This window comes from Aphelocoma coerulescens, chromosome 8 (assembly GCF_041296385.1).
Source record: "Aphelocoma coerulescens isolate FSJ_1873_10779 chromosome 8, UR_Acoe_1.0, whole genome shotgun sequence".
Lineage (NCBI taxonomy): Eukaryota > Metazoa > Chordata > Aves > Passeriformes > Corvidae > Aphelocoma > Aphelocoma coerulescens.
The window spans coordinates 16,949,422-16,974,545 of NC_091022.1; the positions used below are offsets into that span (position 1 = coordinate 16,949,422).

Below are 25,124 nucleotides of genomic sequence, written 5' to 3' on the forward strand. Positions count from 1 at the left end.
AGAAGAAATCTGTATTATTTAGCGAAAGGATCAGGATTTCACTGGTGGTCTGTGTATTTGTAACTCTTTGGAGGTCATGAGCCTCTTCTGGTGTGGTATCAGATACTGCTCATCTTGCTTAGGTAATCAACTATAATTGCATTCAGGTGCCAGCATCTTCAAAGCTAGCAGGACTATAGGGCAGGGGAGAATAAATATGAGTGGGACAAGGAGCAAGAAATCTCTAGTTGTTTCACTGTTGTGGAGTTCCTCCATGCCTCTATTGCGAGATCTGTGTTAGAAGAGTTCTGGTTTGCCTTTTTTTCACAGGTAAATGTTACTTCCTTGCATGAATTAGAATGTAACACTGGTGGCAGATTTGGTGGGAAGATGCTGTGACTGGTAGATGCCCACACTGAAGCAATAACGTCACCACCTCCAGCTTTGTTAGTGTTTGGGGATGTGCCCATGCTGGGTGTGTGGAGCAAGTGCGTTTTAGAAGGTATTGCCTCTTGTCTCTGCATGGTGTTAAGCTACAAAGTAAGATGATTTCCCCTCCCCTGTGGATGGTCTGCTCATTTCAGCTGCAAAGCGCAGCTGATGGAGAGTTCTTCATCTATCACTTGAGTGCTGGGAGGGGTGGGAAGCACTCTCCCTGCCTGCATCTAAAGAAGACCAGATGCTTTTTTAAACTTGTATTTCTAAAATACCTAAGCTGATGTTGCACAGTATGGTACATAACTAACAAGAGTGAGCCAGGAAAGAGCGCTTGTAGGATGAGCTATAGCCTGAGGTAAGTCTCCACGAGCTGAGCCACACTGCCCTCAACAGAGGAGATGAAATAGAAATGTCTGAATACTTCTATTATGAGATACTTTTTGGATTGACCTTTCAGTAACTTGTTAAACTACAGAAAACATTTCTGTTTTCTAGATGCAAAAGACCTGCTGGGTCATGTAGTCCACAAATGCCCCTCTGGATATTTTCAATAGCAGCTTGGTGACTTTGGGCTTTCAGGAGCTGCTGGGGCTTGGGCCCCACTGTTCAAAATAACTTGCATTTCCAAGGATGGACAAATCCTGTTTAACAGATTCAGAGTAGCGGATAAAAGGAATTGTTGCAACTGCAGCATCCAGGCGAGATAAATGATTCAGAGTGTGTGTCCCCTGTACCCAGGGAGGCAAAGTGCTGCTGTCTCCTGGCTTGGCTGCACCCTGTTAGCATGGCCAGAGCCCAGAGAGAGGACAGACTCCAAACCTTTGGTTGGGGCTGCAGAGCAGTGGTGTGAGACCCCAAGCCCAATTTGCTGACAGCAATTTAACCCCTCTTGTGCTATTGAGGTCACCAGTCAGTCTTCAATCACATTTATATTTTTTTGTATCATAAGAAATTCAAGGGTTTCACATTCCAGCACAGCAGGTTTCAGTCTAGCTGCTGATATTGTCATCTGATGCTCTTGTCCTTTTGAACACAACCCTATCCATTGCCCAGACTTCAGATGCTTTGAGGAGGTCAAGTTCAACACACTGTGCAGGGAAGGGGGGAGATGTCCAGAGGGGTCATACAGCTGCTGATGCCCTCTTTGGGCTGACCACTCTGCACCTGCAGTGCTGAGTGCTTCTCTAGTGGGAAGGTGAGCTGAGTGTCTTGAGTGCCTGGAAGCTCTGAACATGTCAGTCTGTTCTGCTTACAAAGGTAAGATTCACTGTCCTCCAGTCTGACACTCCTTGTTTTCTGCAGGCACAGATCAATATCAACTGGTCTTGGATACCATTGCAGAGTTGCTGAATGTCCACAGATCTCTTCAGGCAAACCCTTAGGTAAAGGATGAGATTCAGCTCACCTGACTGTGCACAGCTGCATACAAAGTTCCTTTCCAGACTCCCCTCATTAGAGAGAAATGGGCACTAGCATGGTTGCTCTGACCCATTTGGGGTTTCTCACTGAAGTCATGGCTCTGTGTCACCAGTGCCTGCTTTCAAAAAATCCCTGGGTGACTTCAGTGTGTGGTCTGAAATTTTACCTGGGCTCTCTGTTAATTATAGTGTGGTCTTGAGCAGGTTAGTTGTGACAGGGGAATGCTGTTGTATTGGGAGCGTGAGAGGGCGTGGAAAGTAAAAATGAGTGAAAATGGTGTGCTGTTTTTGGAATTCAGACATCTCTGCTGTCTGCTTTGGGTTTGCTGCAGTTTACTTCATTTCTCTTTGGTTTTGTAAGAACAGGAATGTGTGCTAGAGAAAGCAAAAACACATGGCAAGAGAAATAGGATGAGAAATACTGAGCCTGTGGAAAGGAGAGAGTGTTGAGGAGGAGCTGGTGGCTGATGTCGGAGCGGAGCCCTCAGGTCCCGTGACAGAGGGATCGACGGCTCCTCCCCGCCAGCCCAGGCAGCAGCGCAGTGTGGGGGGGCTGTGCACGGCCCCTGGAACTTGCCAGCCCCGGCCGAGGGCCAGCGCAGGTGCCTGCAGGGCAGAGGGCTGCCCGCGGGCACGGTGGCACCGAGCCCCCTGCTACGGCTCCCGGGGGAGTCTCTGGCTCTCAGCAATAGGATATGTTATGACCCTCGGTGTCCAGAATCTGTGCTGGAGTATATTGCTAGGTGAGAAAGGGCATTTTAAAATGTTCCCATATTCAAACTAAATGTTTTGTTAATTTCAAATGTTAAATAAATACTTTAATTGGCCAAATGGTAAGAGCAGAAAATTCCTTAGTAATAACCTCTGTTCACTTCTTTCCTCCTTCATTTTTCATAACAACCTTCCCACTTGGCCTTTGATTGCTGTTTACCAGAGCTGCATCAAAGCAGTTTCTCTCCATGGCTCTGGGCTATGGTGAAGTCCATAATCCAGCGTCTTGTCAGCCACTGGAGTTTTGAAGCTAGCCTCAGTATTTGTGCCAGGAATTGGAACCTCTGTTCTTAAAAGCAGCAGTGGGTTCCCTGCTCTCCCATGGTAGACAGAACCTTCCTGAGCAGCTGCTGGTCAGCAGTGCTGTCTATTCATACACAAACACTGGCTGTAAATGTCAGATTTTTCAAACAAATACTGTGCTAAAGCTAAGGAATGTGTTGTGGTTTTTGTTGAATAATAGAGGACTGTGTAGAATGAGTTTTGTGTAGAATACCTTATTTCATTATGACCCCTGTTATCTTCCTATAAAGCAAGCCAAAGCATTGTTCAGTGTGTGGTTTAACTGCACCACAGTAACAAAATGCTTAATACTTTAAGGAGGGAGTTCTAAAATTTAATAGTTTATTTTATTATTACTCTTTTGGATATAATTAACTAGGGATGCACTTCAAACTGTGTCCTCCTTGCTACTGAAATGTGTTTTTATGTTTCACTCTGGGGGAAAAAGAAGTCTGTCAGACCATGGGTCTCTCCCTTGATGCACATTATTAGAGTCTTTTTAGAGACAAGCAAGCCATTTTGCTGTCATTGGTCTTGTTCAAATAGAGGGTGTTTATCCATGCAGTCCTCTGGGGAAGGGTGTCAGGGAGGGATCACGAGCCAGCAGCTGACACGGGTACAGCATGCTCATTTGACTCTCCTCCAGCATTGAGCTTGCATGGTTCTTGCTTCTGAAGCAGCACTCCTTGGACACCCTGTCCTGACTCCAGGTAATGCCTTTGAGTCTGGTACTCGCCTGGACTGAGACCATGTTGAATGATCCCATCAGAGGAAAAGGGAATCTGGGCTGGAGAACATGGCAAGGTTGCTGCCAGGGGCTTCACAGTGTCTGGCATTGTGTCCTCAAAGTTTGGCCTTAAAATCCACTCTCTGTACAGAACAGTGCCTTCTGCTTTACTGCATAGGCTTTTATTTTCATGTAAAGCTAGGCAGGCTTTTGTATGATAATGCTAAAGAAAAGATCTATTTGTGGATATTATTTCAGATTTCCATGCTGGACTTGAAGTTTCATACCAAAGACATCAGATCTCCTGTTCCAAAATACCCAAAGTGAACAGTCTGATCTCCCAAACTTGTGTGTGGTACTCTGGTGAAGCCACAGTGGTACAGCAGACTCGCCCGTGTGAAGAGGTGGACAGGATTCCCAGCTTCCCACCAGCTCTGTGCTTTCCATAAGCTCAACATTCTCATCCCCTTATCTCTTGCTACTCAATACTACTCCTATTGTGCCTTTGAAACAAGTTCAAATTAAGTTTTAAAAAGTCACTCATATCTCCTTTTGTGGAGCAGAATGGCACAAATCTACTTCATTTTAAGGGGGCTGAGGCTGGACTCCAGTTACAAAACTGCCAGTGAAGGTCATTATATTTTTGTTCAGTTTTTTGCTACTCTCTTGGATGATTCACTTCCCCCCATTGTGTTAACAATCACTAGCTTTCAGATTGATGCAGCCATTTCACAAGTGCCTTTGTCAGCAAGCAGCCAGCAAACTGTTTTGGGGAGTATGTTGGGGACCACATCTGGCAAAGCCTTCCCATCCGAGCAGGAATAGTCCCAGCCCATGAAAACATGAGGGCTGAAGAATCAATCTGGGCAGATCCTGGAGGACAACTCATATCTTCAAATCCCATGATCTGTACTTCTCTGTTCATGCCCGGCACATGGAAGGAGCAGGGAGAGCTCATATTTTGGGTGAGTGTGTATACTGCAACACTAGTAAGGTTTGGAGTAGGGTTGCTGGTGCCTATTGCATGTGGTGGGAACAGCTTGTGGCATCAGCTGTGCAAATCCACTGTCTAGAACTTATGTAAGCCTCCAGATCCATATGTCTGTGGCTGCACCAAAGTAGACTCTCCCTAGTGTTGGCAGGCTCCCAGGAGGTGCTGGTGGTGCTGTGCCTTCGCTTGCAGAGCCTGGCACTTCCTGAGCATGCATTTGTGGCAGGGCTGGATGAAGGAGAGGTGCAGGGAGGTGCTCTGTCTGCTCAGACAGGGTTCTGCATGCAGGCTGTGCCATCTGAAGCACCAAGAGCTGCACAGGCGGACTTGTCCTTTAAATACTTTCTCACAGGGGACATACACAACTGAGAAAATTCTCAAAGAATCTTAAGAATGTGCATTTTCCTGTCCAGCCTGGTTTTTTTTTGCTTTAACAAGGTATTTTTTGTCTGAAGGCTATTGTTGAGGCTTAGGAACCTCAGCCAAAACAGGCCTATGCATGACCTACTCTGTCCTTAAGCATTGCTCTGAGTCTCAGTGCCAGCCCAAAGCCTATGTGGGGTGCATGCTTTTTTCAATACCAATGACGTGATGCTGCCTGGCTGTTCTACATCATGACCCAAATCTGTGGGCTGTTGGGTGCTGACTTCACCCCCAATCTTGCTGGCACAACTTACAAAACACTTGGTTGCAAACCCTTTTTTTCCTTCAGCCTTCTGCCAGGTGACTGGTCGAGGTCTCATTGACTGCACTCCTCCCAACGTGGTCCGAATGTGGTTTGTCTTGTTTGGGATGCGAGTGCCCTGTCAGCTGGTACCCAAGGGCTCCGCAGGGATCCTCTCCCATCCTGTGCTGGTGCTGGGCTCTGCCGCCTGCCTGGCTGCCAGCTCCAGCTCTGCACAGCCCATCAGAGCACGACCTGGGGAGAGTGACATATGGCAGGAGAAAGGCAATTTAGGGCGGGCCTGGAAATCAGAGGCAGTGTTGTTACAAGCTGGGCCTTGGGTTCACTGGCATGACATGAAAGAGGGTGTTGGTGCCTGCTGGAGCTCGGTCTCCTCTGACTCTCCTGGCAGCTGCTGGCTCCCCACAGCACTTGTAATCCTTGCCACAGTGGCTGCAGAGGGGTTCGGGCAAAGGATGTGAGTGAAATTAGCAAATTCTTCCATCCATAGCAAAATTTTTAATTACACTGGATAATGTTTTGGTCAGTTCCTGATTGTGAATTTCCTAGAGCTTGTTTGTTTGCTGAAAAAGTTGGAATGAAACATTTTGATGTTTCATGTTTAATGGTACTTAAAAGCAGTCAAAAGATACACAGTCTGGAAGCACTTTACTTGCTCATTTCAAACAGAGAGCTTTCTGAGAGCTTTCTGTCTTCTCTTCTTTGTTTCACTGAGAAAATGATAAACTTCTTCCAAGTTTTGGTTGTTTTTTTTTTTTTTTTTTTTTTTTTTTTTTTTTTTTTTTTTCCCGGGTCATCAAGGAGTAAAGGCCACCAGTTCTGACCTCTTGCTAGGATTTTTTTAGGTGATCTGTTTTGTAAATGACCACAGGTGATATGGTGGCTGGTGAGGGTGGAACAGCAACACCTGCTGCTACAACCAGAAAAATCTAAAGTTGCTGGATGGGACAATGTGGAAGCCAAGTAACCTCTTGGGGGCCTTTGCTAGAAGCTGTGGTACTTGTGGTCTGGGTGCAGCCTCCCTCATCTTTCTTCAAATTCCATTGTTCGGGAAAGCCAAAAAAATGACTCACATTATGAGAGACATTCTTTCAATACACGTAATTTGTGAGTTGAAAAATTGGAATGTTAAGTTTAAAGGTTTATTATAATGTTCAAAATAATGACTGAGGTGTTCACCCAGACATTTTCTAGAATAAACTATAGAATTATAAAGTTTAAAGAAATATGTCTAAGTGTCTGTTAGTGATATGATAGTGAGATTTGGCTCCTTGTCCCTTTATTAAGGACAAATTCACCCCAAGGGTGTAGTCTGATCTTGGCAAAATGTGTTATAATAGTGAAAGAATATTGCCTGCTGGATAGCAGACATTGATGATTAAATTTAAGTGTGTATTGTCCACATAAAGCAAACAACATGCCTTTCTTTCTTTTTCTTTTTTCTCCTTTTTGTGAACATTCATCACTGGTGCTGAAGATGGAGGATGTGGGCTTGCTAATTATTGTGTTTTTAACTGATAATATACTGTAAATTTTGTATAATATAACTGTGACCTTATAGACAATGTGAGACATGACAGCAGGCCCATAATTATAGTATGCTGAAGAAATGCTTGTTATTATCTACTATTTTTAGGACCAGTGTGCAGAGCCTCTTAATTTACATAAGCTTTAGATATTCACACATTTTCTGTCTTTGCTTATGGATGATAAATTTTGTTCAAATGAAAGATGAAGACGTTGTGTTAGGTGAGAGGTTAGCCAACTGGGAACTTGATTACTGTGAACAACAAAAGCATCTGTGGAAACTGAAAAAGGAGTATTTATTTGAGAAAGAATTGTTTAACCCAAGATTCACAACATGAAAACCGCAACATTCAAATGGAGTCTTGGTACCTTGTGATTTGAGAACTGGTTAAACGATAATGGGGGGAGAAAAGAAGACAGGGAAAAACCCTACAATCTATTTATCACAAGGAAGGTGAATATTGCAGTGTGTTCTTACAAGGAATGAATGTTTTGTGCTTGTTGAGGTTTCCCTGTTGAGTGCTGAGGACACAAGCTATTTCCAGGAGATTCTGTGGGTCACCCGCTCACTGGTCTGCCTGCCCAGACGCCTGCCAAGCCATTTCTCTTGGCTGTGTTGAAGGCCCCAGCTCTGAATAGCTGGTGAGGTGTCTTGGCTTGGGGATGTTGAGGTTTGGAGGAGAGGCTGTGCACCTCCAGGGTGGCACACCATCCCCCAGCAGAGGTATGGTGGGGTGGATGGAAACTGCCCACCCCTCCTGAGGGCCTCAGCCTGTCCCAGCTCAGTGTGACTGGCTGATTTTGCCTCAGCAGCAGCACTGGTGCTGCCCAGTAGAGCCTGGCTGCTGGCAGGACAGTGCTGGTCCCCAGCAGTGCCACCAGTCATCCTCTGTGCTACATGCAGCAGCACGGTGCTGGCAGCTCTGGCACTGCCACAGCTGTGCTGTGTGGTACTCAGGCTGCTGGGCAAGCTAGAGGAGATGCCAAAGCAATGAACCATACTTTGCCTCTCTAAGGAGCCCTCTGTGATGTCAGAGAATTTACCCTCTCATCTCCCTCAATGACTTTTGCTGGCCACAGCCTGCATATTCCCAGGTCAGAGCAATGTTACAGACCCTCCTCTCCCATCAGGGCTATGCCTGACCCTCATGGACAAGGACAGTTGGAGGTGCACAGAAGAGCTGGCAGTGGTTCTTGCTGCACCGTGTGGCTGAGCAGAGCACTTTGGATTGTGGTTTTGGTCCAGCAACACTGGTAACCCATTGGTGGAGAGGTGCTACGCTGCTCAGCATCCTTCTGCTTTCTGCAACCATTGCAAGGCTGTTCCCTGCATTAAAAACCAGAGGAAGCAAATAGACACATGGCTGAGACAGACATGTGAAAGGCTTGTTTGTACTCATTACACTGGAGGATGTTTTGAGATCAGATCATCCATCTGAAAATACGACCTTTCGTAATACTGCCAAATAAGGTCAAGGATGTCTGCTCTTCTCTGCCTCTTATACAAGCTGGAGCTGCCTGAAGCACCTTCCACCACTATGACCAAGTTTTCTAAGCTGAAGAACAAAACTGAATTTTTTCACCAGGGCTTGATCTCTTGTTTTTACGCTTTGTTTGCCCAGTGTGAGTGATTGTGTGAGGAAAGTTACTCATCAAAGAAGCCAGATGAGTTGCCCCCATACAGTACTGCCATATAACGTGGAAAGAAGTCTTTCAGAAAGTAGCCCAAATGTTTCAGGGTTTAGTTTGGTGGTTTTTGCTCGGGAAGAAAGCTGTGAGCTGCCAGGGCAGTGCTGAGCATCTGATGTGGTATGTGAGCTAAGCTGCCAGGCTGGAGCACAAACATGGGGCTCAGGTACAGAAGTGTGTACAAAATAGCTATGGCTCCAGCTGCCTGTTCAGCAGACCTTTTGTAGTAGCACAGAGGGGCTAGTAACAGGGTGGGAAAGATGACAATATGTTTGATACAAACTTTAATTGCTAAAGGCCTTTCCCAAAGGCCGATAATGGCAAAAGGTGTAAATGGAGGAAGGCTGTAGCTTCGCCTGGCTCGCAGATGGGCTGTGAGGAAACTGTGAACGGCCAAATGATAACAGACTATCCAGTCATTCCAACATCAGCTCATTAGCAGTCTGTCAGATATTTTAATTTGTGTACTTGTGGGCTAAGCTGATATTACAGGATTGCCTCAGCTCCCAGGCATCCCGTTAACTCAGAAGGAAACAGTGAATGAATAAACCTGGCGATGTGAACTGATACTTTTGCACTCTTGGCTTTTGGGGGTCACTTTGATATCCAGCCAGGGTTGTGTGACCTGTGAAGCCCCAGCCTGGCAGGGGGAAAGCAGGGATGTCTGGTGTGTTGCTGCTGTTGCCCTCAGTCCTGCTTTCTTGGGCTACTGCGTCAGGGAGACTGTGCCAACTCACAGGTCTCCCAAGCATCAAAAGGTCAGTTCTCCAAATGTAATAAATTAGTTAAGCAGGGGGCCTGAGACAGTTTGGGTTTGTTTCAGGTAAGTCAGTAATTTCTTTAGACTCTTTCACTAAAAGAGGGAACCAGCCATATACAATGGAATTTTTTACCTCCTGAATCTCTCACAAAAGATTCACCAGACCCTCATCAGTCATCTTGTCAAAACTACTGGTAGCTAACTTTCAGATGAGGGTACTTGTGCTAGTTAATTGACTTAATCCCCAGTTAATTGACTTTTGGAAAGGTAGTCCCTCCAAACTCCAGCTTTCCAAGTTTCTTCTGGATCAGGAGACCATCCTTTCCTGAGGAGAGCGGGCTGGTCTGAGGTTGAAGCACACTCCCCAGCAGGCTGCCATGGCTGTGCATCTCGACAGCCCAGCCTGCCTTTGCCAGGGCAGGGAGCTGAGCTGGGAGTTCGGGCAGTCAGCAGTGGCTGTACCGTGTGTGTGGGGCGGGCCATGTGCCTCAGCTGGGAGATTTATGGGTGCTGCTGTGTCAGTGATATGTGGCCACACACTGAGCAGGAACAGTCAGGCATTAAATGGCTGGAAGATCTTCTAATTATTCTTAGGTTTGTAATGTTATTACTGAAGCTGATGAGAATTAAGTCATACCTCCATAATAAGAATGAATATGACAGGGGTAATGTAGTCAAGTGACAAAATGTAGTGTCCTCATGGGGCAGAAGGGGTTACTGACAGAGCCCTTCAATCAGAGAGAGATCCTCCTGTGCAGCCTGGTCAGCCTCTTGGGCACCTCACACCTCAACATTAGTGGGAAATGCCTTTATTTCTTTAGCTTAGGCATGTCAGGGATGGCTGTGAACTAAGAGCCACTAAAAATGCTGGGATTTGTCTGTCAGACCACAATTTGGAGATGGTATTTCTTTTAATCCACTTCAGTTTTACATATTGGCATGAAGCCTTATAATTGATTGCATTGAATTACATTGGAATCTCTCAGCTGCTTGATCAAGAAAGGATATCAGCTCCAAGCAGGCCTGACTATATGTTGGCATTGAAAATGTTACAGGCACATAGCCACATTCTGATTCATTCCTAATGAGATTTTGAAGTTCACACTGTAAAATGTTCTGTCAATTAAGTCAGAAATTCATAGCAACATATTTACTTCAGTTATCAGTGTGTCCTTTCAGTGCAGGGATCCCAGCTGTTACAATGGTGTTTTCTAGTTCCACAGCCTCATCAAAGCCCATTCAAATATTCTCATTGTAATCCATGTTAGTTTGTGTTTTGACTGCAAAGAACAGCTCTGTGGATATATTCAGTGGGAAGGAAGCAGCCTAAAAGATAGTTGCAATACAAATAGCTATCGTTCTGTAGCACCCTGTAGCTGGAATCAAACAGGGCAGGAAAAGTCTTCTTTACCAGTACCAGGTTTTCCTGGTACAGGTTTATGCTTCCCATCAAGGCTGACTCCCAGAATAACACTTTGTGGGAGCACCACTGTGCTCTGCACCTCGGAGGGGCTGCTGGGGGGACAGGTTGTGCTTGTCACCAATTAACAAAGATGGACATGCAGACAAGGGAAAAGAGTGCTTTTCTTCTTGAGATAGCACAAGTCAGGAAAGTGCAAAGCTGATGGCAGCTCCTGCATTGGCTGTAACACAGAAAGCAGCTCTCACTTTGCTTCAGAGCATAGTGTCCTGTTCTGCTTGAATTCAGTAAGTCCCAGTTTATTTAGCTGAGTTTATTGATTTAGGAATCAATAAACTAGTAGTAGCTGAAGTGACTTGGTCTTTTTAAACGTGAATCCCCTTTCTTCTCAGCTTTCAGGAGTCCGAAGCTCTGACGACTGCTCTGTGGGACGAGACAGCTCTGATCCAACTTCCCTTCTCCACAAGCCCATTAGCCAAGGGATCTGCAAGGGTATGTTGTACAATTTCTGAAAAGTATTGAAGTCAGGTCACCGAGTGGGGGCTTAAAGGTGACTGTGGGCACATCTGTCTCTCACAAGCAGGGGTTGAGAGACTGCAGGCTTGAGAATGAAAGCTGGGTAGTGCCTGCTTTGAAGACATTTCTGTCCCTTGTGCATGCCAGTACTCTGCCCCGCGACAGGGAGGAACATCTTAAATGGGGAAAAATGCCACAAAGTTGATGGTAAGACCCAGAGGGTTTGGGACCTTGCAGCTGCTACCTGTGTTTCTGCCATATTTCCCTTATAAATGTCCTTGGACTTGGAGTTCTGTGATTTCAGGAAGCAGAGCAGGAGCCACCCTCCTGTGTCAGCACTGCCCATGCAGAAGGTGTGGCCAGCCACATGCAGGGGAGATGGCTTTGACACAGAGGTTGTGGTGAGGGTAAATTATGTAATATTAACACACAAATGCTTTCCCTTGCCTTGCCAGGGACTTATTCCCAAGTACAGTTGTGTTCACATCTTCCTCAGGCTCAAGATCAGAAGCTAAAGAAAGAAGACATGTATCAGGTGGTTTTTTTTCTTCTTTCTTTGCAAGTTCCCACTGTGAACATAGGACCAGTTTTAAAACAACTGTTGAGTTTGATGGGGAATTTCATGTGTTTTGAACTGTGTGAGAGGGTAACTATTTGGTAGATAAGTTGTCATGTTAAAGGCCAGGAAACTGCGGTGAACCTGTGTGATTCTTAAAGCTGCTTGGTCCAGCAGTTGTGTATTTTTAATTTCTTGGCTTATTTCCGAAAAATGGAGGATCTTATGCTGCAGCACGTATAAGAGACCCTAGAAACCTGCTAGGTAGAGCTGATTGCTTGTGAAAGGTCTTAATCTCCTCAGACTGTTTCAGGCTGTGCTGTTCACCTAGGATCCTTTATCCAGTTAAAAAGTTGTTCAGCATGTGAAATACCAGGCTCCTGGTGTTTCTTAGTGAGCTTCATGTGCTGGCCAAATTCCAGTCAAATGCACCCCAGCCGCCTGTGACAGCAGTGAGGCTTCCCAGGAACAGCAGCTCCTTGCTGGCAGCAGCGGGAAGGTCCAGGGCAGCATTCGGGCATGGGCTCACTTCCCTTACAGCAGAAGGTTACAAATGTCACTTGTAAGGGTTTCCTTCATGCACTTTGAGCCTTTCCAGGTAACTGTGGTGGAACCTTCCTTCTCAACTCCATGTGTGTGGTAAGATACCAAACTGTATTACAGCCTTTGCAATACTCATGTTGTCACAGCATATTGTGGCACTCGAGATACAAATGTCCTTTTATTTTCACTAAAGCACTGCAAGCAGCGCTGACAGCAAAGCAGCAATATGTGCTGTCTGTGCAGGGATAATAAATATTGCTGGCTTGAAATTCTTTTGCACATTGGGCATGGATTGTGTTTTACCACATCACACGATACAATGACAACAAAGGTGTTCCTTCCCCTTAGCATAAGGTAAACAACAAACAAGCAAAGCTAGTTTGGCTGTCACTGTGATGATCAGCACCTCCATCCAGGAACACCAAGACTCAGCATTGCTTTCATTTCACAAACAGAGGTAATGGCAAAGCCACTTCCCTCCTAGCTATCAAAAGCTTATAAAGAGACTGTTTCATCTGAAGTTTTGTGTAGGCACATCATACAAATACTTCACCAGAATAAGTTGGAACCGTGGCATTTTGCTACTTTCTTCACCACTGCAGAGGAATTACCAATGTAGCCACCAGTCATTGTCAAAGGGGTTTTCATCCTGCATTTCCTTTTATGGTTTTGTTTTTTTTATTCTAATATTGCCTTTCTTCTACCCACTCCCCACTGTGACTGAAGGGCAAAGCTTAGTCTAACAAGAGCTGAATAACGCACAAAGACATATAGGTAATGTTGCAGCTTTGAAGTCCAATCTAGGAAGAATGAAGGCTCCTGCAAGTTCGATGCTCTACTGGAGGTTTTCTGGAGTTGAAGAGTAACAAATACACAAAATGATGTATTTTAAGGAGCAACATCATCCTAGAGACTGCTGACCTATTTGCCCAATAGAAAGTGACAGAGGAGTTGCAAGTTTTCTCCTCTTCTGCTGTAAGTGAAGCTGGATGCCTGACCCTTTGTTATCAGTAGTTTGCAGATGCTTGAGGCACTTCACTTCACAAGTGGCCCCACGGAGATGGATGATTAGGTTTTAGGTGAGTGGTCCAGCCAATGTAATTTCTTGCCTCTCTCAGGTTTTCCATGGCAGGACCTTTTCCAGGTGCTGCTGGGCATGTCCACAATTTCCACTGCTCAGGAAATTGGTGGGTCCTGGGCCTTGGTGGACCCTATGTGCTCCAAGTGCTCGTCCTCTGAGCCTTGCCACCAGCTTCTGGCACACTGCCCATCTGTGCTATCGCCACTGCATGGCTCCTGGGCAGGATGGTAGGTCACCTGTTCTGGTATGGGTACTTAGCATGGGCTATTCACTTAAGAGTTGATGATCCTTCTGGGTCCCTTCCAACTCAGACTATTCCATGATTATTGCATTTTTTGTGAAAGGTCATTGGAGGAAAATAATTTCACACCACTATCAGCAAGATTTTGGATGGGGTGGACCACTGCTAGGGAAAAGCCCTACAGCTGGAGCGGCCCATGAGAAGCTCTCAGCCAAAACCTGGAAACAAAATCTGCTACAGATCTAATAGGGCTCAAAACCAAAAGATGATGTTTGATATGAGATGATCCAGACATTTGAATGAATCTGCTTCTAGTATAACAAGAAGATGGAAAGTCTCCTTTTTTGGAGGGAAAAAAGTTAAGCAAAAATCAGATCAGATTGGTAGAGGAGAAAGTGGAGTCGGAACTCCCTGTAGGATGAGGGAAAGCAAGAGGCTTGGTCAGGCTGCAAGACAGCTGGAGAAGGGGGGAAAATGTCTGTGTTGTTGGAGAGACACTGAAGAGGTCTGCTGCTGTAGTCAACTGTTTTTCATGCAATTTTTTTCTCCCCTGAGACCAGGGGCCGATATTCTACTAAGTTTCTACAGGGCTCACTTCTCTTCAGATTCTCCAGACCAAGTCTCTGGTGGTGTTGTTCTTGGGCTGATCAACCCTCCTGCAAGCAGCTAAGGACATGCATATGCCACTGTGAGAAGAGGAATATACATGCTTTAGGAAAGGACTTTATGGCAAGGTGAGGAAACCTCAGCAAGTTCCCAATGGTCCTGCTGCCCTGCCTTTCCTCCACATCCCAGTCGGTAGCTATCCTTGCAAAGCTGGATGCCCCACTGTGGCCAGGAGCTGGGGACAGCTCCCTGTGGCACTGTCTGGGGAGCAGCCCATGGTACCTGTGTGCTACTCTCCTGAGCCCATACTCTGAATGAAGCAGAAAACAGCCAGAAGAAACAAGTGCTGTTTTTCACTGCATCAGCAAGGCAGCTGGGGAAGCGGTGCAATGGCAAAGGGGATTCGAGTGCAGGAATGTCTGACCGTGCCGTGGGAGAGTGGACGGGAGAGGGGAGCGCTGCTCCCAGGGCTGCTGCGTGCGACCTGGCAGAGCCCCATCTCAATTATTTCCAGGCAGCGTCATGCTCCCTTCGCAGCCCACGGAGCCACCAGGCAGGCTGCCAGCAGAGGCAGCATTTTGGCAGGTTTTTAAACGCTGACTGAGCGAGTGTGTGGCAGGCCATTTGTACCATATGGCACCCAAGAGCTAATCCGGGAGAGGGTGCTGGGCAGTGAGGGGGGCCAAAGCTGAAATGCCATTTAGAAGTGAAACATCAGCCCAAGTGGCACAAGGCCATAAAGCCAAACAATGAAAGAGACCGGGGTGGGAAGGGAGCTGGGGAGCAGAGGATGGCCGTGCTCTTGAAGCCAACCAAATTTCCTTACCTCCACTGCCCATATTCACTGAGTGCTTACAAATGCTGTTATGTTGAGTATAAGCATATTTATAAATATTGAAATGGAGATCTCAATATATATGATGTATTTTGTATGCATGTGTTGCTCTGCTCTGGGAAACTCAATGAAGAAAAAGAAGAGCTGTGCAGAAAAATACATTTCTGGCTCTGCCCTGGAATGGGGAGCTGGTGCTGATGGCTGCTGTTGCCATGATCTGTATGTAGTAGAAGTTATTGATCTTAAAGGGGACCATCAACTGACAGAATGGGAATCCTGAGCTTCAGCTGGTATTGACCATTTTGGCCCTGGGAAGTCAAGTAGATCTAGTCCATGGTCATCTTGCCTTTGAAAGGATGTTTTATCCTCCAAAGATCAATTGATAGAGTTTTCATTTACAGTCTTGTTGTATTAAACAAATGACATTGTGTAATTGTTTGCTCTCTGCTCTTGGGCTCTAATGGATAGCACTTGTCACAGTTATTGATTTTTCTTCTCTTACAGAAATCTAGTACTTCAGGAATATTGAGTCAAACTATTATCCAGACAGGTGCCAGCCCTCTGAATGACAGACAACAGGCTGTTGTCATTGTAAACACTTGATAGGTGACAAAAAAAGTAGCAAGAGTGTCATTTATCCACTAAAATACTATAAATGAGATATAGGCTTGGTAGTTCTTTCAAACCTTAGCTTTTAAAGAAGATAGGATTTGTTATGCTGGAATAGACTGATTTCTTGTGTGCTCCCTTCACTGTGGTGACTGTGACCAGATGCCCTGGTGGATGGCTCCAGTGAGCTGATACCCACAGTGAGCAGGTTATTCCCAGGTTTATGAGTTTCATCTGAGCAGAGCAGGAATGCTTGTACTGACCTGGGTGTTGCTGATGTCAGAAACTTGGGGACACTTTGCACTGTTCCTTTCCTTCTTGGGATGTCACTGCATTTTTGGATCACTGCTGTGTTAGATGACTGCCTTGGATGAAGATGTCCAAAACAACAAGACGTTGCAGCAATTTTAAACTCCCCCAAGGTATAGGTAATGAAATTGGTCTTCATTTGTCTTCAGATCTTGTCCTCACCATATTTAATTTGTGTTTTCTTTAATGTACACGTGAAGGGTGGTAGTTCTGCTGATCTGCCATGTGTCACATGTGTATGCTGCCTCCTCCCAGCAGGAGGGTGCAGAGACCCGTGGGGCTGGAGCAGGATGGCACAGTGTGGTCCTGTCTCAAGCAGCTTTCAATGAAAATGAGCATTGGCTTGATCTGGGTAAGGAAAAATGCCCGGGATTCTTGTCTTGGCAAAGGGAAGAAGGTAAAGTTTAGAAGCAAGTCATGAACTGGTGATCTAAAATTAAAATACTAGAAAAGGATGCCCAAAAGCAGCAATCAGTGTGTGCTTCTGCTTAGCTGTCTGTCTATTTTTCACAGAAAAATCTGATGTGAACATAAAAGCAGAGAGCACTCAAACCGAGCTTCCTGGATAGAGAGAGAAGAGCTCCAGTGTGGTGGCCCTTTGTTGTATGCTCACAGGCTGCCAGGTGATGGGATGTGGAAGACACGACTGTGTGTTTGCAGCACTGCCCATGTGGTGTCTTGGGGACAAAAGTGACACTGTGTTTGTCCCTGGTGCCACTGTGTGTCACTGCCAGGGCTGCATGCTCTCACACAAAGCACTGGAGGCCATCTCACCTCTACCACAGCTCCTCTGCCACAGCTCACCTAGCTTAATGGCTTCCTACAACATCTCCCAGTTCAAAAGAAACTAAACCAGCTATGCTTATTTGACTTGGAGGAGCTGGTTAGTATGCACATCATTTCTGCATGTGCACAGCACTTGAATAGCCTGGGCCTTTTCTTATTACACCAGTGAATAGCAGGCTTACACAAGCAAGTGAAATCAGCTTCCACACCAGGAGGAAGAGAAATCTGTAGTTGTTGGGGAAAACCTTTCAGGTATTTAGAGCTGTTGTCTGAAGCAGTTGTTGGTTATAATACCACCTTTGTCCATGGCTTGCTGTTTAACAGCACAGTGTGTTGGTGCTGGTGATCCCACACATTGTTGTCAGTGCAGGTGGTGGTGGAGAAGGCTGTGTGTGTTTAAAAAGGGCTTGGGAGCAGCTTAACAGTTACATCAAAAATACGTTTGAGTGTGTCTGCCCCATTCCAGTTGCTTGACTCCATGAAGCAGCTTTTCCCTTCCAGCTTTGGGCTCTGCACCCTTCCTGCTAACAACCCTCGATAGGTCCCATCTGAGTTTTAAATTTCAAAACACTACTTCTGATGCTTCCTCCTCTATATCCCCCTCTACTCCTATCTTCTTGGTGCATCTGGCTTTTTCCTTAGGATCGAGTCCTGTCTAAGCCTGGTCAGTGATTCTGCTTCTTGTGAGATCCAGCTCTGAGCTTTGCCATCACTCTCTGTGGAAGGGAGGTTTTCAGATGTCTGAGCTGCCAGGTTATCTACTTTCTTGCTGCATGTGTTAAAAGAAGCAGCTGGTTTATCTGATAGTATCTGCTGTTGTAAACTGTGCTGCTAATTGTTCACCCTTTAGATATTTGCCTTTTCTTAATGCTTCCTCTGCTGTCTCGCTAGTCAGATTTCCCAAATAGCAAGGGAGCACCTTGGTCATTTTTCCTCTTGACTAAATCCTTTACACTTTCTCACTTCTCTTCAGCAGTTCCAGAAAGAATATCTTCTAGGGAAAAAGTAGCTGTATAGCTGTATTTTAATCAGGCCTCCGTTGCATCCATGTATGCAGCCCTTGCTGGTGTAATGCACTCAGTTATCCCTATGTTCAGCACATCGGCCAACCACCATTTGAGTTTTCTTTCTTTTGTTTCTCCTTCACTCCTGCATCCTCCTTCCTGCTGCTGGGAAGGGTTCTCCACAGATCCAACCCCCTGGATGCAGGCGGCACAGGGATGTTGGACAGGGCAGCTCCTTGCAGCACCTGGACATGGAGGTCTTGTAGCAGTAACACATGCTGCTCCATGAAACCAGGGCTGGATCCTGTGCAGGTTTTAAGTGCCTTCAGCTCCTCCCTCCCAGCCTCTGTCCGGAGGCATGCATTCCTTAGCAAAGCTTTGTCTGCTGACATGGAAGACAAAATTAACTGTCTTTTGTTTAGCTACATATTGCCCCGAAAACAGATTTCTGGACCCCCAAAACAATGCAAATACATTAAAAAAACTATTCTAAAAGAGAGATGCTAAAGTTAATCTGGATATTTAAATCATTAAACTTTAATCAAATTATTAAGTTCAAGTCTAGATACACTGAGCTTTAGTGTATTTCCCCTTTAGAAGATATTCTAATTTATGACTGCTTAAGTAGAAGGTACAATAGTTTGCATAAAAAAATGGAACTGGAGGTCCTTTCACTGCACTGTAGTGCTGCAACTGTATCTACCATCTACTGTCAAATGTTCATCTTTTTTGAATCCCCAGATTCTTTTTTTACAAAGTGGTAAGCTTGAACCAGGGCTACGAACCAGGATTTATATAGTTGTTTCAGGAATTGTTTTTTTAAAACCACAGGACAATAAAAACTTGTCTAGAGGACTGCAGCTCCTTGTCCTGGAGGGAACGAAAGCCCTCTTGGTTTTTGTAGAGGTGGCTCACCTGATGATAAAGGCACTGCCTGGAATATTTTGCAGATTGGCATTTCTGTTTGTTGATTCCATATTAAACAGAATAACCAAGCATGCTGAAGGTAAAGCCCTCGTTTAATTAACCCTCTTGGTGTAGTACCATGTGATTAAATGTGACTGAGCTGCTCCTTGGGGCTTCTGCTACTGAAAATACTAACAATAATCATTTGTTTTCTTTTTATATTTAAACACATTATTGCATAGCTTGGTGCAGAGATAATTACCAATTTTATCTCCTGCGTTTTTCTAATGTTCATTAATAACAATAAAGGGTTGTAGGTTAAAAACTCATTTAATTGCCTTTATGTTAATGACATTATGAATAGCCTTAGCTACAAGATTTTAATTCTGTCCAGTATCCTGTTTCTCAGTAAAGCCCCAGGAGAGCTGCTCATTTTATCAGCATTACTGATTCAGAGTTTTTCCTTGCAGGTGGGTTTTTGTACATAATCAGAATTAATGCACAACACATTTTGCAAGGAACAGAGTAGAAGCTCTCTGAATAAGTAATTAACTAGAGTGCCCAAGGAAAAATGCCTGAGCAAATTTTTTAGCATATTCATAAAACATTAAGAAGAGTCACAAACACAGTGGAAACAATTTACTGATAATATGCTTTCATGCCATTTTCTAACTCTCTTCCTTTTTTCTCTCCTTCTCTTTCCCTTTTAATGAATGGAGTCAAAAACCCTGGAAATTTCAGCTCTCATTAAGGAGCACCTGCCCTTGGAACAGATTATATTCAGAGCTGCAGTGGACAAGGACTTATTGGAAGATAAATGGAAGTCAATACTAGGCTTTTTCAAAGTAAACAAAAAATAGACTTTTCTCCTCCACAAATAGCCTCTTCTCTACACCACCTCCTTAGAGCTGAAAAATGGAAGGAAAGATTATCTCAGTTACTTCTGTGCCTAGTGATAGTTAGAACTAATAGATCCCTCAAAGATGCTGATGGGGTGGAGTGTGTTTGGAATATGCCGGTGTGGGTCCAGGTACTTCCATTGTTTGGTTGAGTAAAGTATGTGCATCTGGCCCTTACATGCAGGGTAGATGAAATACTTCCTTAGTGGTAGCTCAGCCATAGGATCTGTCTGTTCCCACTCCCTGTCCTCTAGTTTGGCACAGGGATCTCAGCAGTGTCTCGTCTCTGCTGGACCCTACACTGCAGTGATTGCTCCAACCAAATGGAAAATGCTGGGCTGGGCGGCTGGAGCAACCCAACTGCACTCGAGAGAATGCAACATCTAGGCAGTTGTGGACTCCTCTGTCTCCCTCCTCTAACCACCCTCTGCAGTGCCAGGAAGGGCTCCCTGCCTTGGTGGTCCCTGCTTGGCTTCAAACCCAACAGCTGCAGCCCCTTGTGTGGGAGCAGGCAGTGGTCCTGCTGCCCTGGCTTCCGGCATCTCCAGGCTGAGAGACGGCGCTGTGGAGGCACCCAAAAAGGAGCACGTGTAACTCACCGTGTTAGCCTGAGTAGAGATGGGTGATGCCATAGCTGTAGGCAGTGGGTAGTCAGCATTGCAGTCCTTAATCATTGAAAGTCTGGAGCAGAGAAGTGAGATGATCTTAAATATCTTAATGTCTTAAAGGTGCTTGTTCTTGTCTTTTAGCGTCGGCTCTTGAGACTTTGCTCATGGTCACACAGACCCACAGTTCAGTGGGGCTGCCATCCTCAGGTGGTCAAGTGGTTCTGGGGGCCAGAGCTACCTCAGGAAAATGGTGAGTCCTCCAAAGCCTGTAGCATGATGCTAGAGCTGCGGCAGTGAGGCTGCAGGGCTCCAGTCTGCACACGAAGAGAGAAGACCAAGCACGTCCCAGGTGGTAGCAAAATGTCACAGTGGGCAATGGCTTCACCCTCTCCTTCTGGGGTGACAGAACTGACCTGGAGGGCTTTTCCCTGTAAAAGTGAAAATCTTGGATGGATTTTCTGGGGACTGCTGGATCAGCCCATGCTGATCTGCTGGTTGTGGTGGTTCCTCATGAAGAGGCAGTGGTGTGATGGGCTATCGAGGACCATCGCTTCAGTTCAGCACGAAAGCAGTGAGCTGGAGCAAAGGTCCTGCCCTGCCAAGCCTGGCCTGTTTGCCACTGAAATCCCCGCCAGCAACTGTTTCTTTAATGATCTTTTTGACAGGCAGAGAAAGCACCATTGCTTGCTTAGTTTGCTTTAAAAATAGATTTCTAAATTTGCAAGTGACAGTTCAGTGAGTGTCTGAAACCTGGTGCCCCAGGGTGTGTGGGAGCACCAGTAGCCACAAACATGGCACGAGCTTGTGGGGAAATGGCAGCACTAGGGAGGCTAATGTGATTAAGTCGTGTACAACTCAATTAGTTTCCCTTTTTCTCCCATGGTAGGTGGCAGGCCTGGCTAGTCACTTGCTGGTGGATGGAGACATTGCATTCAAGGTCGCACTGAGTGCACGGTGGCACCGAAGTCACACAGTTTCAGTTTGACCCTGGCCGTGCAGGGCCACTCTTGCAGAGCTGGGAGCAGAGGACAAGCAGCCCTCCGGGTCTCCATTCTACATTGAAAGGTAAATCTTGGCAGGCAGCATCCTTCTGCCAAGTGAGGACAGTACTCAAAATGCTGAAATTTGCCTAGAGATGGCTTTTCACATCAGGGTTTAACCAGCAAGGCTACTGGAGAGCTAAGTGGGAGAGTGCTTTGCCTGTGCTAGTGCACAGACTGAGTGTGGATACCCAGTGCAACTAAAGCCCTCCTACTCTCCTGTTTAAAACAGCAAGAAAGCAGAATCTGTTTTCTAGCACCAAAGACATCAGAACAGAGTGTTACCCATTTAACTGAAACACCTAACTGAAGAGACAGGACCAGGAGCTGAAACATCCATGTGCCTATGATGGGCACCATGTTTTCACACAGTTTTGGAATGCAGAGGTGTCCTGAATGTAGAAGGGAGCAGGCACATTTGCATGGGCAAGGGAAAGACAAAACTCATTATGGGGGAAGGAGATCCCAGAGAACAGCAGAAGCTGTGGCCAGGCCCCATCCCAGCCATACAGCTTGGTTCCACCAGGTGGTACTTCCAAGTGGACAGGACAGGGTCACAAATCCCAGAAAGCCTCAGGCTAAAATCAGTCTATTCCGCAAAATTCTGGGAGGATTAAAAACTGGGGTGGGGGTGGAGGGACTGCCACGTGGTCATCTGGACAGTCTGGAGACATCCTGCTTTGTTTTGACCCTTTTTCAATTGTCTTATGACTCTCTACCTTACATTTTGAAATGAAAGGCCATTTTTACATGACCAAAGTGGATTGCTTTCACCAGAAAAATTTGGAAATGTGCTTTTTCTCCCCACAGTTAGGGAAAGACTAAGCCTGAAATTCCTTTCTCAAGAAAGCTCCCTCAAATAAATGTTTTTTTTCCAAAACTGCAGAGCAGTTCTCCGCTGAGCCTACCTTAACCTGTGCCCTGGGTGACTGTGCTTTGTGGCTTGGTGCGATGGGATCTGAGTGGTTACTTGGGAAGAAACATCTGTTACATGGTAGGACATCCAGCAACCAAATGACAGCTTAATTTCTGTCTATGGGTGAGATAAAACTGGATTCTGACAGTTCTGACTTATGAAAGGAAAGCATTTTAAGAAAGTATGCATTTTATACCTTTTATTTTTAAGTCGAATTATTTTCTGACCTAATACTTGCAGCCTAAAATCACTGTGTCAGAGTACCACCTTTCCCTGTTTAATGGTAAGATGTAACTTGTGCTTCCACTCTTCATTAATTTGTGTTTTGTGTGCATCTATCTAACTATGCAACCCCTAGGCTTTTGATTGTATGTTACACCATTTACTATTATAACAACTTAGCCATCAGCAAAAAAATCCTTGAAATGAGACCAAGCTACTTCTGAATATCTGCATTAGATATTTGAGTCTTGGAGCTAGCTCTGTAAAAGGTAGGGATTTAAAAATAACAAAACAAAACCCGTGAAAATTATCCAATCCATGAAAAATATGCAGCCTCAGCAACATGGAATCACAGCAGGTACACTCTGTCGGTGCAGAAGTGATTGCAAGCCCCGACTTGGGGTGGGGTCTAACAAAAGGGTTAATGCCTGGGAGGCACCCGCGTGTGGTAGCCCCTTGCCAAGGTCAATGGGAGCCCTGCCTGCTGAGCTCATGCAGGATCAAGCTCTGTTTTTCCATGATGTTTAACACAATTGGGTAATGCAATGGTTTCTTTGCACTCTCTAACTCCATTTAAAAAAATATTCCTTTTCTGCAAATGACCTAATCTATTTCATTATTAAATATAGAATCATGGAGAAATTACTTACGCAATCTTTTCTGTCTTTTTTTTTTTGTGGGGGTACAGGAAGAGGAAGATAGGTAATTGCTTTTAAATAATGCTTTGTACTTAAATGCTAATTTGATATTGTGAGTTGACCCTTTTCTTAAAGCTAGGCATATTCTCTAACATTTTGTGGTGGTAAATATGTAGACCTACCACTTACCCAGTAACAAGCAAGCATATTTGCAGTAGATTGGAAAAAATAAAAACAAACTAATGTATATTTTTCAACTTCCTGGTGCTTTAACCTTTCTTAAGAAAAGACTCAGGGGACATAATTGAAGGAAAGTGTTTTTCTTTAGCAGATGGATTGCTTTGCTCAGATAATATTTTAGTTATGCCAATAAAATGAAGGGTACCCAGAAAACCATGAAACTGCCAGCAGTTGTTAGTGTATGACTATTACCAAGGCAGAAATGAGGCCAGAGCAGTGATAAATGTGCACATCTCTCCCTCCATCAGCTGAGGAATGACCTGGATACACTTTACATCTGAGCACCAAGTGGGCCAACATTTTTCACAGCAGCACTTAATAGTGGACATTAACTTAGCCCTCTCCAAAAGGGCTGACCTGGAGGCTACCCTCTGTGGTTCTCCAAATTGTAATCACTTCTGCAGTCTGTAATTTTATCAAATCGCATGCACCTTTTCCAGCCACTTATTGGCCAATTAAGTCAAGTTCTCACTGAGGGGGTCCAGCTGGCTTCAAGTTATCTTAGATGAATTGATTGAAGACATTGTGCAATCTATGAACCCAGTTTAATGATCTAGGTGATAATACTTGTAATTCTTCTCAGTCAAGGGAATTTGCTGCAGCTGTTGTCTGCAAATCCGTGTTCTGATACAGTGAAGTACCAGAAGAGCGTTAATCCGCCCTCAGAGTTTATAGTGATGGCTGCATTGTGAAATGGGAAATTTAACATTCACATAGCATTGCCAAGCAGAGACAATTTTTTTGTTGATGTGTTTTTATTTTATTCTATTGTGAGTGTTAAAGAGGTTACGTGGAAGAATACATTATTGATAATACTTAAAATTGGAGACTGTACAGCAGTATGAAACAGCCTACTAAAATATTGCATAAAATGTTTGAGCTGGAAAATGAGGTTTGCCTCAGAGCATGAATATACCATTTTTAAAATTCGGAGGTAGAGCAGAGCTCCAGAAATAAAGCCACTGGGCCTGATCTACTCCCTAAGATATTCCAGCTATCTGGAGTCAGTTTTGCTATTCAGGAGTTATGCTGGTATAAATGAGACAATAATTTCTGTCTCTTTTAAAAAGAATTATAAATCTTTTATAGATGACATAAATAAATACATGGGAACAGGTGCTACTCTCAGGCATGCTAACATAAATCAGGAATAACCTCACACTTACATGATGTAAACTGATGAAGAATCTGCCTCTGAGACTGGATTCCTTCCCCAGGTTCAGAGCACTTGAAGTGCAAATGAAGGAATGCCATACACTCCAGGCCTGTGTCAGAGTATCTCCAAGACCTGCAGCTGACTGCATGAGGACCTGTGAAAACAAAGACATAATCATATTTTCTTGCTTTGGTGGTATATGCCTCTTTTCTGAGCCCCAGGAAAGTTAATCCTTCCCCTATGAAACAGTAACACAACTAGTGCTAGGTAATATTTCTCATGTTAAAAATTCAAAATATTCAGTAATGAAATATCCAATAGTGCATCTGTGAAATTTCTGTTTGTGAAAGTGGGTGGCTGGGGTTTGATTTCCCTGAAAAAGCAGCAGCTGCCATATTAATTTATGCTGTGCTGCAGACACCCATTTGCTTCTCAGTCACAAGGACTTCTCTTCCACACAGTGTGACTGAGCCCAGCTCTGCCAATGCCCATCTTGCTGAGCAGCTCTACTGCTTTTGATGAGGTTTCTTTTTTTTCTTTTTTTTTCTTTTTGCTGGGAAAAATCACTTTTTATGGGGTTTTTTTTCAGAGAGTTATGTGAGGTTTCCAGCCCCATCCAGCTCTCCCCATGCTCTCATCTGCTGAACCTGACATCAGAAATGTCTCAGCTGCCATGGGCAGAGGAGTGTGCTGGGTGAGCGAGGCCCTTTTCCCCACCACAGCCTC

General features: G+C 45.0%; 1 long non-coding RNA gene across 3 annotated transcripts; it reads left to right on the forward strand.

Moving 5' to 3' along the window:
• The first annotated feature begins 218 nt into the window (after positions 1–218).
• LOC138114272 (uncharacterized) lies at positions 219–24,613 on the forward strand. 3 transcript variants are annotated; one of them, XR_011152558.1, is made up of 10 exons: positions 219–309; positions 11,080–11,179; positions 11,271–11,410; positions 11,659–11,738; positions 15,570–16,335; positions 19,399–19,524; positions 20,328–20,436; positions 21,073–21,251; positions 22,113–22,220; positions 24,460–24,613. It is a non-coding gene; the product is annotated as an uncharacterized lncRNA (long non-coding RNA). The 3 variants fall into 3 exon arrangements; XR_011152559.1 differs by having other exon boundaries at positions 15,570–16,096; XR_011152560.1 differs by lacking the exon at positions 11,271–11,410.
• Positions 24,614–25,124: the final 511 nt, after the last annotated feature.